General features: G+C 34.4%; 1 protein-coding gene and 1 long non-coding RNA gene across 5 annotated transcripts in view; one reads left to right on the forward strand and one right to left on the reverse strand.

The window, feature by feature from the left end:
• The window catches only part of NKAIN2 (sodium/potassium transporting ATPase interacting 2), a 980,716-nt gene that overhangs the window by 351,738 nt on the left and 611,387 nt on the right, over positions 1-17,591 (forward strand). The gene's annotated exons all lie outside the window — the stretch shown is intronic.
• LOC122220354 overlaps positions 1-17,591 on the reverse strand; it is a 75,420-nt gene that overhangs the window by 32,428 nt on the left and 25,401 nt on the right. For both annotated transcript variants that reach the window (XR_006202814.1, XR_006202815.1), the window contains one exon: positions 6,219-6,345. This is a non-coding gene — a long non-coding RNA (uncharacterized LOC122220354). The remainder of the gene's footprint in view (positions 1-6,218; positions 6,346-17,591) is intronic.

Here is a 17,591-nt window from a genome sequence, read left to right on the forward strand (position 1 = left end):
CTCTCTATCCAGACATGCAGAGCACCATAGCATTTAACTCCAAGACTAGTCCACTTGATACTCCAGTACCTTTGAGTAACTAGGACCTTGCAATATCCAGTTGGACAAAAGACAAAACAAAACAAAACAAAAACATTTAATTTCACTCTTCATTTATAGGCCACACTCTGTCCTACTAGCCCAGATCTTGCATTGCATAGAACTAGCCCATCAGATACAACTTTAATAGCTATTATAGTAAGTACACAACATGTTGCCTGTGTTTGAAAGAAATGTATGCTTTGGAGGTCAGGGATACTTGAGTTCATATACCAGTTCTGCTGCTTACTTGATTTTAGGCATCCATTTGTCATCTGTGAAATCGGGTTATTAGTACATACCACATAGGGTTTTGATGGTGATTGAGGTGATGGACGGAGATATCAATCCTGACACACATGTGTATTTCAGGGAAATTAGAACACAAGGATATGGGTCACCTGGGTGGCTCAATTGGTTAAGCAACTGACTTCAGCTCAGGTCATGATCTTATGGTTTGTCAGTTCGAGCTCTGTGTCTGGCTCTGTGAGGACAGCTCAGAGCCTAGAGCCTGTTTTGGATTCTGTGTCTCCCTCCCTTTCTGCCCCTCCCCTGCTCACACTCTGTCTGTCTCTTTCATAAATAAATAAATACTTTTTAAAAAGAACACAAGGTCGGGGCGCCTGGGTGGCTCAGTTGGTTGAGCGGCCGACTTCGGCTCAGGTCATGATCTCGCGGTCCGTGAGTTCGAGCCCCGAGTTGGGCTCTGTGCTGACAGCTCGGAGCCTGGAGCCTGTTTCAGATTCTGTGTCTCCTTCTCTCTCTGACCCTCCCCCATTCATGCTCTGTCTCTCTCTGTCCCAAAAATAAATAAACTTAAAAAAAATTTTTAAAAAGAACACAAGGATATGGTAGACTACTATCTTTTACTCAGTATCTCACTTCTATTCCAGTTTCTGTCATCAGTGTTCGCATATTTGTTTATCCATTAAACTCACAATACTGCAAAAGGACTTTAGGTCTTTTCTGGAAGATATAGCAGGGTTTAGTGTAACAGAATTTTAGCAAGTTGATCTGAATTTCACTCTGGACAAACACTGGAGGATTAACATCCTTTTGTATCGATTGTCCTTTGCTCTACCCAAAAGAAAATTTTCTTGATTGTGGCAGGATGTGGTAAAATCACTCAGGGACACTCAAACTCAGATTAACTAGTATTTGTAGTAGAGGCTTATAGTGAACATTGTTTTTACGAGTTCTCAGAAATGCCTACCCTCAGAAGTTGTACACGTTTGGCAAGGAAAAAGTGTGCATGAAACTGAGTCATGTCCAGTTTGAATAGAGAACTCATCTGTTGGTCTCAGAGTTGGAATCATCAAAATTGACGAACTGAGAAACATAGGATTTGAAGGGGCCTAGGAAACCCAAGAGCAAGAGGCTTTTTTATCTGTCAAATATGCCTGTGGAAAAAAACGTAAATAAACCTGATCATGCAATACAGCTGACCAGACTCTGAAGCTGCAAATACTAAACCATGAACTTGGCAATGGGAGAAGAATGTTCAGTGTTCCACAGTCAGCCAGTGTTTGCCTTCCCCCTTTTCTGTCTTACTATTTCTTCTTAATGCCATCATGGGACTTGGGGCTTGGCAAGGATGCTTATTCTGACTAAGCAATGAGGCTCATTTGGCAGGGGGATGGGGAGGGCCATAAACACTAGCTTGCATATCCCATCAAAGTACAATCAGGAAAAGAGTCTTCCTTCAAGATAATATACCTAGTGGGAAATCTATTCACTTGGGCTAGGTGATCTATAGTGAATAAAGGGACAGAGCTCTACAGTAGGAAAAATAACCCTTGCTTTATCTACACAGCAGTCTCTTCCCCTTCACACTAAGAGCTAGCAGCAGCAATCTATTCTCAATGCCACTCTCATGCTCAAGCCAAGACCCAATCGCTCCCAAGTGCACTTGTGTATTACAAGCTCTCAAGAGGGTACAAGAGTAATTCTACCAGTGAAATATATTCAGGTTTTCTCTTGGAACAGCTATGTTTGGGAACAACTCTATCTTCCACATTAAATATATGCATCATTATATGTTATATACTGTGTATATATATATATATATATATGTATATATATATATATATATATATATACACACATATATATATATACTGGGCCTCCAAATACATGTCTATGTCCAAGCTAAATGTGCATTTAAAACAAATGCTTTTACATAGATTTCTGTTACTAGAATGACTGGATTTGATTAGTTAAAACTAAGGAAAGCAATTTTTATTATGCAGAGGCAAAACTACCAACTCTAAAAATTTCAGATTCAGGAAAACGGTGATTTATATAAGTACGCCTATGCATGTACTATGAATGTTTTTATCAAGTTTGGGGGAATATCTGAAATCCCAAATTTATAATCAAACCACAGTGAAATTTAGTTTTATCTATAAGTTATCTGCTTTGCCATAGGAGTACACATGAACAGACAGAAATTCCTTTTATTTTATTTTATTTTTTTATTTCAAGATCCAGCTGTACTCTGATAAAAGTCACTCAGTAAGGACTCTCTTAGGCATAACATTTCTGTGTATTGATTATTGATTGAACTATTTTTATTTGTAGTTTTAACTTTAAATTGGATTGACTTTGTAAGGACTGTGGAAAGCTGGCTTTCTATGAAGTTAGAAATTATCATATTAATAGAAAACAAATTCAAAAGCAAAATGACTTTATCTTTTAAAATTTCTGCAATGGTTTTTAATGATAATATTCATGCTATTGGGAATAACAATGTTGCCAAGGTTTCCGCTTCATAAATTGAAACCTAAAGTTTAAAACAACTGAAATATTGAAAAATAAGCATGCACAAGCCATGTTTATATAAGAACACCAATTTAGAGAACATATCTGTGTGTTATAGATTTTAAAATTCTTTGAAGTTTAACACAGACTGTAAGTTTAAGATAGCCTCAGAATATAAAAATTACATTTAATATCTTTCTTTCTTGAGGTCAGAACAATCTAATGTGAAATTCCAGTTACACCTTTACTTCATTTCAAGCAGATCAGATAATTCTTTAAACATCCATGTCCATGGTGAAATAGTTATTTTAAGTATATACCTCATAGGTTAATGTGGGAATTAGTTGAGATTATGTATGTATATATATTATATACATATACATACATATGTATATGTATATATGTATTATATATATAATATATATATACACAACTAATTCCAATATGTGTATGTATCATATATATATGTGTGTGTATATATGTGTGTGTATATATATATATATATATATATATATATATATATATATATATATCTCATAGGGTCTCATATACAAACCCTCATAGGGTTATGTAGGAATTAGTTGACATTGTGTGTGTGTGGGTGTGTGTGTATATGTATATATATGCATATATATATATATGTATATATATACATATACACACACACACATACATGTATATATATACACACACACCCAAACATACACCTATATACATGTATCTATATGTATGTGTATGTATATATTATGTATATATATTATATATGTATGTTGAAAATAAAAGTGTTTTCAATTACACAATAATTGATTATAATGTTTATAAGTTTCTAGAAGCTGCCCATATTCCTTGGCTTATAGGCCCCTTTGTCCATCTCCAAAGCCAGCAATGGCAGATGATACCTTTCGCATCACATTATTCTAAACTCCTCTTCTACTTCGTTTTTCTAAAGACCCTGCCTGGAGAATACAGGATAATCTTCCTACCCCAAAGTTCTTAACCATATCTGCAAAGTTCCTTTTATCACATGAGGTAACATATTCACAGGCTCCAGGTATTAGGATGTGAACATTTTTGGGGTCATTGTTCTATCTACCACAGTAATTATCCCATTTCTCATCAAATTTTCAACTTATTCATATATATATATACATATATGTATATATATATGTATGTATCATGTATATATGTGTGTGTGTATATATATATATATATATATATGCAAAATTTCAACTAATTCCCACATAACCCTATGAGGGTTTGTATATGAGACCCTATGAGATTATGTATGTATATATATGTATGATACATACACATGTATTTATGTATATACATACATATACATAATCTCAACTAATTATCAAACTCAAGTATATATCAATCTCAACTATATATATCAAAATATTATATATATAATATATATATGTAATATATATATTATATATATATTATTATATATATATATATATATATATATATATATATATATGCATGCACTGACACACATAGTAAGCACTGCATAGGGTTAAGGATGTTTAGAATGGAATGATGGAGGACTCATATCCTCTATCTGATTTATCATCTATTTATAATCTAACTTCTCGGTCTTTTTATTTTGTGACATCAAGAAGTAGATAATCAGTGAGATAGTATTAAACATGATTGGATGAAGGATTTTGATTTTTTTTTTTTTACCCTATTGAGGGGGAAAATCAATATGGCACCATATAAAGGAAATGCACTATGAATGTATATAAGAGAAAGGAGTAGGAAGTATGTTGTATGCCAGCTACAAATACCATCTTGTTTTTCCACAAGAGTTCAGGTATTCCAATTCTCAAATATTTATAATAGTTAGAAATATATGTTCATTTCAAAGGGTGGTAGGTAGGTGATAAATTCTGATCATAAACTTGAAATTGCTATGGGCCACACAGGTCCTATCAGAAAGAGAAAGAGTCTTAAAAAGAAGTTTATAGGAAGCGAAGAACAAATACCCTGAGGGCTGGGCATTGTGGCTTGCAAATTTCCAACCTGGAAGTAGCGTTTGGGGGTTATTAGTAATGGGATGTATTTTAAAGAATGCCTTGCTTTGGGGCGCCTAAATGACTCAGTCGGTTGAGCGTCTGACTTCAGCTCAGGTCATGATCTCACGGTTCATGAGTTCGAGCCCCACATCGGGCTCTGTGCTGACAGCTCAGGGCCTGGAGACTGCTTTGGATTCTGTGTCTCCCTCTTTCTCTGCTCCTCCCCTGCTCACAACCAGTCTCTCTCTCAAAAATAAATAAAGATTAAAAATTTTTTTAAAAAAATTAAAAAAACAAACAATTCCTTGTTTTTTTTTTAATGTTAATTAATTTATTTATTGAGAGAGAGAGAGAGAGAGAGAGAGAGAGAGAGAGAGAGAGAATGAGAGTGTGGCAGGGGCAGAGAGCTAGGAGAGAGAGAATCCCAAGCAGGCTCCACCCTGTCAGCCCAGAGCCCAATGTAGGGCTTGGTCTCATGAACTATGAGATAATTACCTAAGCTGAAACCAAGAATTGGAGGCTTAACCAACTGAGCCACCCAGACACCCCAAGAATTCCTTATGTTTGAACAGCTAATATGGTAATACTTCCCCAGACATGAAGTTTTTTTGGGCAAAGTTCTAATGCATACAAATTTACTATTTAATTTAAATAGGAATATTTTTAATCTAGTGGAAACAAACTTTGCTTTCTAAGTCTATGTTATAGTTCCATACTATCTGGCTTGCAGTCTCCTGGTTTTCTGATTCTACCCTTGTTATACAGTTGCTTCCTAAAATGTTGATCACATTTATATATCAAACAAAGTTTGCTGTCTTTGATCTTTGCACTGTTAATATTGGAATGTTAGTTGATGCTTCACAATCTACATATTCATTGATAAAAAAAACTCCATTTCTGTGCTTTAGAGTAAGTTGGAAATTTGACTCCTAAATATATTTTAAAAGCAGTTTTTTTTTCTTTTTTCCTGAGGAATAAATATACTGTAGTTAGAAAACCAATATAAGATTTCCTGAGAAACATGCCCGAAGTATAAAGAAGAGTGCCACTTGGTGTTTTTTTTTTTTTTTTTTTTTTTTTTTTTATGAATCTAAAGTGAGTCTGTAAGAAATGTATTAGATAGTTAAGGTCACTTTTGCAAAAAGCCAACAAGAATGTCTTATTGGTATATTTTTAAATTTACTATACTATATTTTTATCGTTGATATTTACAAAACAAGAGTTTTCATAACTATACTCCTAATAGGAGATCCTCCAAAAATTTCCCATATGCTTACATTCTAAACAAAATATCTTAACATAGGAATTTTTCATATTTATAATCTGTGCAAATGGTAAAACATCTTATTGGCTTACAGAAGTCTTCCATATCTAATTCCTCATTTAATCTCATAAAGCTGCATTCTGTAATTTTACTGTTATATCTAATGGATTCTCTTTGAGGATCAATTGCTTGAAGATATTCAGTGATATTGAAGATAGTCTAAAGAAAGAAAAAAAAAACAGAAATAATTAAAAGAATGAAAAGTGGTGGGGCGCCTGGGTGGCTTGGTCGGTTAAGCATCTGACTTCGGCTCAGGTCATGATCTCACGGTCCGTGAGTTCGAGCCCCGTGTTGGGCTCTGTGCTGACCACTCAGAGCCTGCAGCCTGTTTCAGATTCTGTGTCTTCCTCTCTCTCTGCCCCTCCCCTGTTCATGCTCTGTCTCTCTCTGTCTCAAAAATAAATAAACGTTAAAAAATAATAAAAAAAGAATGAAAAGTGGAACCTGTGAGTGAAGATTAAAGGGAAATAGGGTCATTTAGTTTGGAAAGAGACAAAAATGATCTTAAGCTATATGACAGCTTTAATATTGAAGACAAAGGACAGTTAGTCTATATTTATACAACTAATGGACTAAGATAAAATGAACTGGAAATTGAAGGAAGACAAATGGAATGATTAAGCTATTATAAACAATTCTGGAATAATTTAGACATCACATGAGCTACTACATCCAGGTAGTTCACAGATTTAATATTAGACACAATAATTCCTTTTGATAATGTTAGTTTTGAGAAGTTGAGTTTTTAGTCATTCTTGGGAAAAAAAGCAAATACCATGGGAATATTTATGTGGAAAGGGTATAAGGGTGGTGATGTCTAATCAGATTCAATATTTAAAATGTTGCACATATATACTATTAGTGAGTGTGGTTAAGAACAAAGTAAAATGTATTATTTTTTCTTTTATTTGTGTGCATTATTTTTTTAAATGTCTAGTAAGTGTTAGTCCATAATTATTTGTGATGTGATGTTGTTTGGATTTAACTACTGATTACACTGAACTACTAGATTTTGTTTCTGGGATACTGTGGAAAAAAATATACACCACAAACGTGACTGTGAAACCACAAAACTGAGAATCTGTTATTTTTTAAATTTATTTTTTTTAAATGTTTGCTTTAGAGAGAGAGAATGTGAACAGGGGAGGGGCAGAGAGATGGTGTGACAGAGGATCTGAAGCTGACTCTGTGCTGATACCACAGAGCTTGATGCAGGGCTCGAACTCACACACCATGAGACCATGACCTGAGGCATAGTCAGACACTTAACTGACTGAGCTGCCCAGGCACTCCAAATTTATTTCTGTTTCAAAGCAACAATGTGCATCTCACCTTCTTTATAATATTCCCACATTGCTAAAAGTACAGGTTGAACCCAGACATTATAAATTTGTGACAGAACATCAGACTTCAGACCATAACTTAATTGCTCCTTTAAATGACTTTCATGGTCAAGAGATGCTCTTTCCAGTCGATTCTGTGGGGTTTTAGAGATGTCGCTTATTATCATTAATGTCTTGCAAAATTTAGATTCCTTTATTATTTCTTTAAGGCCAAGAATTTCATAAGTGAAAAAGAATATTTTAGTGATAGCTTCTGCCCTATGTCCATGGCTCTTTGTGGTGTTAGCAGAAAGCATTTATGGGGACCTTATAAAACTTGTAAACATTTTGAAATAAAAAATATGTTTTTAGATATATTGAGAAGCTTTCTTCAGTAGTAGTTGTTTCAAATTGGAAATGGAATGTCCCTTGAGGAAAAACTAGAATCACTAATTATAGACTTAATAAAATGTTGCCTATAGGCAGAATATTGAACTTTGAATTGAAACTTTTAGCAGCTGAGGAAATATGAAAGAATATATTTCTACAGGTGATTCATTTTCCCGCTTTTGTTACATATTCTCAATATGGTAGGTTGTTTGAAAATTATGTTAATAAAATGTAGCCTCCAACTCTCAAAGTCAGTTCATGTGTTTTGACTAAAGTGATGCATTACAGATTCATTTGTTTTATTTAAATGCTTGGCCTCTTGAATTTGAGACCTGAAACACTGCAGGGTAATGTTTATCAAAGTACATGTGACCACAGAGATGTATTTCTAACTATTTCCTTATCTTTTAAGAACCCTCGTCCTATATGGAGCTCAAAGAAAAATCAAGCATTTATTCTGTCTTGATTCCATATTATTTGTCATTACATTTGAATCAGAAGTGAAGAGTCTGAAGCAAAATCTAATTAGGATCTTTCCTGCCTTATAATATTTTTGCAAATTGAACATTTACATTTTTAATAACACAAAAGATTATATTACATCATCGACAGTTTATTATAGCCATATATGCTGGCCATAACTATAAAACCTGAAAGGGGGTCACTGGGGACCTCACATAGATCATATGCAGCTGACCAGTAAAGATGCTGTCGGAGTAATCATACTTTGAATTTCTAAAAATCGTGTGGTGGGTACGTTGTGGGTGTTGTGACGGCAATAGAATTAAAATAACTCTCATTTGTCCTAGCTGAAATCATGGTTCAGAATTATATAACAGTGTAGTAGGAATACTGTTGTGTGTATACTGGATTTTAAAGAGAATTTTTTGCACTATACATAGAATATTAAAAACAGGTAAGGGCCACCTGGGTGTCTTAGTCAGTTGAGCATCTGACTCTTGATTTCAGCTTAGATCATGGTCTCATGGTTTGTGAGATAGAGCTCCACATCAGGCTCTGTGCGGACAGTGTGGAGCCTGCTTGGGATTCTGTCTCTCCCTCTCTCTCTGCCCATCCCCATTTGTGCTGTATCCCTTCTTCTGAAAATAAATAAAATTAAATTAAATAAATAACAAAAAATAAAAGCAGCTAAAATTTCAGTTACCTATCAGTTATAAATAATTTCCTCTTATATAAAAAAATATTAAGCAATGCATATAACAGGAATTAAAGTCTCTTAAGTTTGTTTTATTTTTTTAATTTGTGGTTGCATGCTAAGAATTACGTATCTATTTATTGCAAACAGTTCTTTCAGTAATACTACTTTCATAGACATTGCCTATTTGTTGACCAGTTAGATTTATTATGTACTTAGATATTGTGAAATTAGACCTGATACCAACACTTTATCTTGAAAGGAGAATCAAGCAGAGATCAAGGATAATCAAGCAGAATAGTTAAAATGAGTAGTAAAAGCCTCTTGTAAATTTTATCAAGTATATTAAAAGCAATGTCCTTAGTAGCCATGTCAATTAAGGGTTGACAGGTGGAAGGACTTCCTGAATGGGTACTCAACCAAATTAGTTTCTGAGTTCAGGATCCTCCCTATCGCTCTTATGGAATCTCCCTTTCCATCAATCTTTGCCTGGTTTACTTCCTCATTTCATTCAGATTCAGCTCAAATATGGCGTTCCCTTGCTTTATCATCTAATAGTTTACACTCCCCTCTTTGCATGCTGTTGCTCTACACAACTATTTGGTTCCCTCACAGAACTATTTGGCATTATTTAAATGTTTTTTGTTTATTTTTCCATTGTGCAGTTCTCTGTAATCTTAATGGAAATAGTAACCTTGCCCTATTCAGTACACCTGGAATAGTATCTGGCATATAGTAGGTATTCTAGAAATATCTGTTGAATGAATGAATAAAAGAAGACACTATGTCATTTCCATATATAGTTCTCTTTACTTAGCCTAACTTGAATTTATCTCCACTAAGTAGAAAGTGTACAGGGAGAAGGATCTTTGGTGTGTGGCAAAAGTTATCTGACCTGGCAAAATCATTAAATTTAATAGCTAGAGTTGGACAATGAGAGCATTGCAGTAACTCATTATAGAACATTTCTCTGTATCACATCCTGCTCACACAGTGAACTGATTTTATCTTAAATAAGGAGATCTGTGGCTTCTAGGTTTCAAAAAAATCCTTTGATATCTGTAAATATAGTGGATTTGGCCTTGAAGTAGCCACACTTTATGAACAATATATGCATTCGGACCACAAAAGTATAATTGCAAAGAGGGCAATTTACCTTTTAGTTCAGGGATGTTCTTAATACACATTTGATTGTATCTAGAATGCCTTTATCTTGCTCAGTTGACTAACCCAGTCACGTCTTTTGTCTTTTTCAATAAACTGATTATTCGTTGGTAGACTTCATCATATTTAACTTGTAAGTTTTTGATAAACTTTTCTAAATCAGTGTCTCAATGTTGATCTCTTGATCCTGGTGAAGGATATTTCATGTAATTTCTTAAGAAGCTTTGTCACTATCTTTTTAAAAGCACTTTTATAATTTAAATTTTTTTCCAATAGCTTTTTTCCAATAGCTATTTTTTTTCTAATAACATTTATTGAAAAGACCGTCTTTTCCCCATATTCTTGCCTCTTTTGTCATAGATTAATTGAATATATAAGTGTGTATTTATTTCTGGGCTTCCCATCCTGTTCCATTGACCTATGTGTCTGTTTTTTGTGTCAATACCATCTTATTTTGATTTCTACAGCTTGGAAGTGTATCTTTAAATTTGGGATTGTGAGATCAGGTTTTTTTTTGTTTTTGTTTGTTTGTTTGTTTGTTTTCCAAGATTGCTCTGGCTCTTCAGGGTCTTTGTGATTCCATAAAAAAATAAGGGGTTATTTGTTCTAGTTCTTGAAAAAATACTATTAATATTTTGATAGATATTGCAATGAATCTGTAAATAGGTTTGAATATTATGGAACATTTTAACAATATTCTTCTAATCTATGGGCATGATATATCTTTTCATTTGTTTGTATCATCTTAAATTTCTTTCAACAGTGTCTTATAATTTTCAGAGTATAGATCTTTCACCTACTTGGTTACATTTACTTTTAGATATTTTATTATTTTTGGTGCAATTAAAAGTGGGACAGTTTCTTAATGATTCTTTCTTCCACTTTGTCATTACTGCATAAAAACACAACAGATTTCTGTGTGTTAATTTTGTATCCTGCAACATTACTGAATTCATTCGTTCTTTTGTGTAGTCCTTGGGGACTTTTGAACATAACATGTCATCTGCAAACAGTGACAGTTTTACTTCTTTCTTATGAATTTGGATGATTTTTCTTTATTTTTCTTATCCGATTGCTGCAGCTAGAACTATGTTGAATAAAAATTGAATAAAAGGTACTATGTTGAATAAAAGTGGCAAGAGTGTGTGTCCTTGTTCCTGATCTTAGAGAAAAAGCTTTCGGTTAATCACCATTAAGATATTAGCTGTGGGTTTTTTATATATGGCCTTTATTGTGTGTGGTATGTTTCATAACCCATTTTGTTGAGAGATTTATCATGAACAGATGTTGTATTTTCTCAAATGCTTTTCTACATCTATCGAAAAAATCATATTATTTTTATCTTTCTCCTTTTTTAATGTGATGTGTAACATGGATTCATTTAGGAATGTTGAACCTTTCTTTCATCCCTGGAATAAATCCCATTTGATCATGGTGAGTGCTCCTTTTAATGCATTGTTGAATTTGGCTCGCCAATAGTTTGCTGAAGATATTTGGATCTGTGCTCATCAGGGATGTTGGCCTGTAGGTTTCTTTCTTCTTCTTCTTCTTCTTCTTCTTCTTCTTCTTCTTCTTCTTCTTCTTTTTCTTTTCTTCTTTTTTGTATAGTTTTTTTTTTTTGTTTTTGTTTTGGTCTGGTTTTGGTATACAGGTAATGATGCTAAACCTTGTAGAATGAATTTGGAAGTTTCCTTTTTCCTTCCTCTTATTTTTTGAATAGTTTGAGAAGTACAAGTATTAACTCTTATTTGAACGTTTGGTAGAACTCACCTATGAGTTTGGGAGTTTTTGATTACTGATTCAATTTTCTGCTAGTCTTTTTGAATTTTCTATTTCTTTCTGATTAAGTTTTACAAGATTATATACTTCTAGGAGTGTATCTGTTTTTGTTGCCAATTTGTTGGCATATAATTTTTCATAGTATTCCCTATAATACTTTATATTTCTGTTGTGTTTGTTATATTTACTCTTTCATTAAGCATGACTAGCCTTTACACATAGAGACAAACCTTGGAATATTGTGGGTTTGGCTCAGGACCATTGCAATGAAGTGAATATTGCAATAAAATGAGTCAAATGAATTTTTGGCTTCCCAGTACACTTAAAGGTTGTGCTTTTACTATACTGTAGTCTTAAGTGTGCAATAGCATTATGTCTAAAACAAATAATGTATATACTTTAACTAAAAAATGCATCATTGCTAAAAATTTCCATCATCTGAGCTTTCAGTGAAACATAATCTTTTTGTTGGTAGAGGGTCTTGCTTTGATGTTGATGGTTGCTGACTGATCAGGATAGCAGTTGCTGAGGTTAAGGTGTCTGTGGCAATTTCTTAAAACAGGACAACAATTGAATTTGTTGCATCGATTGACCTTCCTTTTCACTAATGATTTCTCTATACCATTTTACCACATTAGAACTCCCACCACAATTGAAGTAAGTGGTCTCAAACCTGGCTACTGTTTTATCAACTAAGTCCGTGTAATATTCTAAATCTTTTGCTGTCATTTTAACAGTCTTCACAGCATCTTCACCAGGAGTAGATTCTCTCAAGAAACCACTTTCTTCGCTTATCCATAGGAAGCAATTCTTCATCTGCTCAAGTTTTATCATGAGCTTGCAGCAATTCAGTGACATCTTCAGTCTCCACTTCTAATTCTAGATCTCTTGCTGTTTCCACCACATGTGCAGTTACTTTCTCTACTGAAGTGTTGAAACCCTCTGAATCATCCCTTTTCCAAGTCAAACCCTCCAAGTTGATGGTTGGAATCAACTTCTTCCAAACTCCTGTTAATTATGCTATTTTGGAGTGTCTGGATGGCTCAGTCGGTTAAGCATTTTACTCTTGATTTTGGCTCAGGTCATGATCTCATGGTTGTGAGATTGAGCCCCCATGTCCAGCTCTGCACTAGGCTTGGAGCCTCCTTAACATTCTGTCACTCCTTTCCCTCTGCCCCTCCCACATGCTTGCATGCATGTGTGCACGCGCACTTGCACGCACACACGCACACACACCCTTTCTCTCTCAAAAATGATGCTATTTCAATCCCTTCTATGAAGTATGAATGTTCTTAATGACATCTTCATGGCGTATCTTGCCCAGAAGATTTTCACCTTGCTTTGCCTAGATCCATCAGAGGAATCACTATCCATCACTATATTCTATTAAATACATTTCTTCAGTAAGACTTGAAGATCATAATTATTCCTTGATCCATGGGCTACAGATGGATGTTGTGTTAGCAAGCATGAAAATAACATGAATCTCATTGTGTGATCTCTTGGGTTATCAGGTACATTGTCAACAACAGTAATATTTTGGAAATGAATCTTTTTTTTCTGAGCCTTAGGTCTCAACAGTGGGCTTCAAATAGTAAACCATGTTGTAAACAGATGTGCTGTCATCTAGTGTTCCAGTTATAGAGGACAGGCAGAATGAACTTAGCATAATTCTGAAGGGCCCTAGGATTTTCAGAATGGTGAATGACCATTGGCTTGAACTTAAAGTCACCAGCTGCATTAGCTAATAGTAAGAGAGTGAGCCTGTTTTTTTGAAGCTTAAAAGCCAGATTTCTCCTTTCTAGATAAGAAAATTCTATATGGCATGTTGTCCCAATACAAGGCTGTTTGTCTACTTTGAAAATGTCCATTTTAGTATAGTCACCTTAGTTAATTATCTTAGCTAGATCTTCTGGATAACATGCTGCAGCTTCTACATCAGCAATTGCCTCTTAACCTTGCACTTTTATGTTATAGAGATGATGTCTTTCCTTAAACCTTGTGAACCAACCTCTGTTAGCTTCAGACTTTTCTTCTGCAGCTTCCTCACCTCTGTCAGTCTTCATGGAATTCAAGGGAGATGGGGCCTTGCTCTGGATTAGGCTTTGCTTATGGGAATGTTGTGGCTGTTTGATCTTCTGTGTAGACCATTACAACTTTGTACATATCAGCAATAAGGCTGTTTTCCTTTCTTATCATTCATGTATTCACTGGATACACTTTTAATTTTCTCAGAACTTTCCCTTGGCATTCACAACTTGGCTACCTATTTGGCACAATAGGAGTAGCTTTTGGCTTATTTTGACTTTTGATGTTCCTTTCTCACTAAGCTTCATCATTTCTATCTTTTGATTTAAAGTGAGAGTTGTGCAACTCTTCCTTTCATTTGAACACTTACAGGCCATTGAACGACTATTAATTGGCCTAATTTCAATATTGCTGTGTCTTAAGGAAGAGAGAGGACTAAGGAGGAGAGATGGAACAGCTGGTAAGTAGAGTATTCAGAACACAAAATACATGAAGTTTGTTGTCTTATACAGGAATGGTTTATGATGCGTCAAAACAATTAAATGGGAGAATCAAAGATCACATATCACCTAACAAATATAATAATAATGAAAAAAATTGAAACATTGTGAGTATTACCAAAATGTGATAGACACAAAATGAGGAAATGCTATTGGAAAAAATGGTGCTGACACAGGTTTGCCACAAACCTTCAATTTATGAAAAATTCATTATCTGTGAAACATAGTAATGTGAAATGCAATAAAACAAGGTATGCCTGTAAATTACAAGTGATTGTGTTGAGTCTTAATATTCCTTTACATGAACCTTTTTTAGGCATTCACTTTAAAATCCTTAACATTAATTTAACATACATTTAGCACACAATGTGTATATATTAGCATACATAACATATATATTAATGTTAATTTTATTTTTTTTTTCTTTAGAGAGACAATGTGTGAGCAGGGGAGAGGGCAGAGAGAGAGAGAGAGAGAGAGAGAGAGAGAGAGAATCTCATATAGGCTTCATGCTCAGCATGGAACCCAACATGAGTCTGGATACTAGGATTCTAGGATCATGACCTGAGCCCAAATCAAGAGTCAAACACTCAGCTGACTGAGCCACCCAGGAGCCCCTGCATGTATTACGTTTAATATACATGACTGAGTGTTTCCTGGAATTGCTTTTACTAATCCTCTCTAGTAACTTTACTAATATTCTCATTGCAGTTATAAAGTGAGCTAAACTATTCCTATCTCAAAAACTCCATCTCTGAAGATTAAATGTCTTTAAAAAAATTGAGCCTTACAGAAGCAACAAAAAAAGTGTTATGGATACAAAATATGAGTTGGTGCTTAGCAAAATATTCATATGTTTTTTGGGGAATTTTGAAATAGAAATCTGTAAAAGAGCAAAAACAGGATATATCTTGCTAACACTATTACAAATCTAATTCTTCCTAAAATTCTACTTGAAGTTGAAATTAAGTAAATTTTGATTTTATGATAGCCATATCAAGTATGATTTTCTTTTATCAAAGTATGGAGAAAGTGAAATAATTTGAATACTTTCTTATGATCATTATTATTTTTATTTTTTCTATTTTTTAAGGGTTAATGCAATAGAGTGGAATAAGAAATATAAGCATCATACCTGATGTGTGGTTCTCATTTCTCAGTTCTTTAAAATTCTGCTGAGCATGATAGCTTGATAATTGATTTTAAGTTTCTAAATTGATAGCTGTTATTTTGAAAATAAGGGAATAAAACTTCCATGCTGCAGGATTTGATTCTGTTTATATTTATTTCTATTATGTAATAGAGGTTTTGTTTATGTGGACCTTTTAAGCAGGAAGAGATATCATGTGTTTTTCTTGAAATACTTAATTTTTTTAAAGTTTATGTTTCTATTTATTTTGAGAGAGAGAGAGAGAGAGAGACCACACAAGTGTGCATACTAGTGGGGGAGGGGCAGAGAGAGAGAAGGAGGGAGAGAATCCCAGCAGGCTCCAAGATGCCAGCACAACCTGTGAGATCATGACCTGAACCAAAATCAAGAGTCAGACACTTAAGCAACTGAGCCACCCAGGAGCCCCAAGAAGGGATATTATGTTATAGTATTTATTTCTCATTTTTACATTCTAGTGTTCAATCTGTTCTGTATTAAACTGTGAAATTGAGCATGGGTGTTTATAGAATTTAAATAAATATCTGATACATGCAGGATGACATCTATGCTAAAGAAAGAAATAAAATATGCTTAGAAAGCATCCATAGAAGAGTTCCCACCAAAAAATAATAATAATAATAGTAATTAGAATTCTAAACTCGTAGAATGTCACAGAAGGTTTTGGAAGGAAACTTAGAAATTGTCCATCCCACCTTCACACTAACAGCAGATTTAAGATTAAAGGATTAGCCATAATTTTATTTTATTTTATTTTATTTTATTTTATTTTATTTTATTTTATTTTATTTTATTTTATGTTTTAATGTTTTTATTTATTTTTGAGACAGAGACAGAACATGAGCAGGGGAGGGGCAGAGAGAGAGGGAGACAGAATCCAAAGCAGGCTCCAGGCTCTGAGCTGTCAGCACAGAGCCTGACGCGGGGCTCAAACTCATGGGCTGTGAGATCATGACCTGAGCTGAAGTCGGACGCTTAATCAACTGAGCCACCCAGGCGCCCCGATTAGCCATAATTTTAAACTAAACTTCAAGAATTTCCTTAAATCCAGGGTATACATCTAGATTCAGGGAAAATAGTGATTAAAAAAAAAAAAAAGATACACCTTGTACTTTGCAGGATTGTGTTGGTCAGGACAGGCTAAGTACTATAAAACCAACCCCATAATTTCAGTGACTTTAATAAATATTTATTTCTTACACTGGAGCGGGTGTTGTACTGTGCTCTACAGAGCTGCGCTAGGATCCAGCATACTTTTCCTGTCTACAGTATCCTTATCTAATACCTGTAAGGTGTGTTCATTTAACTAGGCAATAGGCAAAGAGCAATAGGAGGACTGCATTAGGAGATAGTTAAGGGCCAGGCCAAGAAGTAAGTACCTCTTTTTCCCACATTTGATTGGCCAGAATATGGTCACATGACCATACCTACTAATAAGGACAGTGACGAAATGTGCCTGAGAGGAAGGAAAAATGAGTTTGGTGATAAATTAGTCTCTCCTACAAGGCCTTTGGAGATTACTAGCATCGGTGGAAGATTATCCCTGTGGCCCCTTTTTAACCACTTACATGTCACCACTTAAGTAAAAATGCATAGCCATACATCTGTGGAATTTGTAATTAAATCTGAGGATTTTAATAAGCATCCAATTAGTATAATGATTCTTCTCTTACTTTATGAGGATCTCTGTCTGACTTGCTAAAATAAGGCCATTTTGGGTTGAAGCAATAAATAGAAAAATTTTTCAACTGTCATTTTAATTTGGGTTAGAAAAATGGGGGTGCTCAGTGGTATTAACACAACTAACTTTCCTTGCACTTTGAACTCTATGCAGAGATGGTTATTATTAGGTTCTCATCTAAAACACAACTGTGAAATGCTTGTATCAACCTGTCCTT

The sequence above is a fragment of the Panthera leo genome, chromosome B2 (assembly GCF_018350215.1).
Source record: "Panthera leo isolate Ple1 chromosome B2, P.leo_Ple1_pat1.1, whole genome shotgun sequence".
Taxonomy (NCBI): Eukaryota; Metazoa; Chordata; class Mammalia; order Carnivora; family Felidae; genus Panthera; species Panthera leo.